Below are 1,472 nucleotides of genomic sequence, written 5' to 3'. Positions count from 1 at the left end.
TCATTCCAAGCCATGAACATTGGCGATATTTGTTGAGTTACGTTAGGCATCCTTAATAATGTCGTTTTCCTTAACAGGAAACTTGAGAAAATAATTTTTAACGGCAACTAGACTAGGTAGGCAACCAGGTAAAAGGCAACTATCAAACAGGGAGATACTACCGCCTGGGAAGATATTGGAAATGTAATGTATTGTCTAATGGTAGACTTTGCTGCCAAATATGGCATCACGAAAATTGTGACCAAGTCCCAGGTTGCTGATGTGACTTCCTGCCTCATTTACACAATTGCAGAGTCTCAATTGTTTCTCTTATTTTGACAACACAACATACATACTGTATATCGTTTCTCACTCTTGATTTTTTCTTAATTTTTGTATTATTATTATTATTATTATTATTATTATTATTATTATTATTATTATTATTATTATTATTATTATTATTATTATTATTATTATTATTATTATTATTATTATTATTATTATTATTACAGTGTTATTATTGTTATTTGTGTTATTTTATTATTTATATTTTTAATGTATTTATTTGTTATGATTTTTTTAATTGTTATTATTATTATTATTATTATCCCACAGGCCCAATGTGGGTCAGTGACCTGTGCCCGGGTGGGCACCACAAGGAGTTGTGATCGTGTTAGGGGGATAAGGACCGTGATTTGTTTAGGATACCTCCAGTTTCCGCATATATCTTGTCGTGAGTTCGTTTGAGAGTTACCACTAATCACAATTCTGTAGTACTTGGTGTACGTGGTCAAGTAAAACACACTTTCTACTTACCACCCATAACGTGAATGAAACAATATACCTAGCCAGTAATAGTATAGAATGATCCAAAGATAAAATTAGCAAGACAATTATATATCTGGTAAAACTGCAGCAAGAGAAGAGAGCGGTTTTCTGTTTTACTAACCAATGACTGGTATTTGTGGAAGTGATCCACTAGTCTCAGATACTGTAGTCTGAATGCAATGGTGTACTTCTTACATATAACTACATATTTACACTTTTTTGTAGGTTTGATTTCACTGATTAGTCTTTCAGCCTAAGCAAATGCACCTATTGAAAATAACCATATGATGGCTTTGTTAGGCTGTCCTTGGTGGGACGGACTTAATTAAATTGTTTGCCACTGTTTATATACCTGCACTGATTTATGTACACTGTATACCTGCCTTGTTTATGTGCATGCGGAATCAAAGTGAAACTCTGTGACGATTTTATTGAATTTCTATTATTCTATCTTCCTGTCATAGTTTCAGAAAATAGACTGATTCACGGGTCTATCACACCTATGATCTGCCATCTTAAAAATTTTATAAGTTGAAGTTGACTTTGAAATTTTATTATACATATATATCATAAATGTGAAGACTTAATCATTAGCATACGAGCCTGTCAGATATATCGATATACAAATAGATCACTGCCACTGGAGGTGTTATTTTAGGTTA

The sequence above is a fragment of the Homarus americanus genome, unplaced genomic scaffold (assembly GCF_018991925.1).
Source record: "Homarus americanus isolate GMGI-L3 unplaced genomic scaffold, GMGI_Hamer_2.0 scaffold32929, whole genome shotgun sequence".
NCBI lineage: Eukaryota > Metazoa > Arthropoda > Malacostraca > Decapoda > Nephropidae > Homarus > Homarus americanus.
This window is presented reverse-complemented; position numbering follows the sequence as displayed.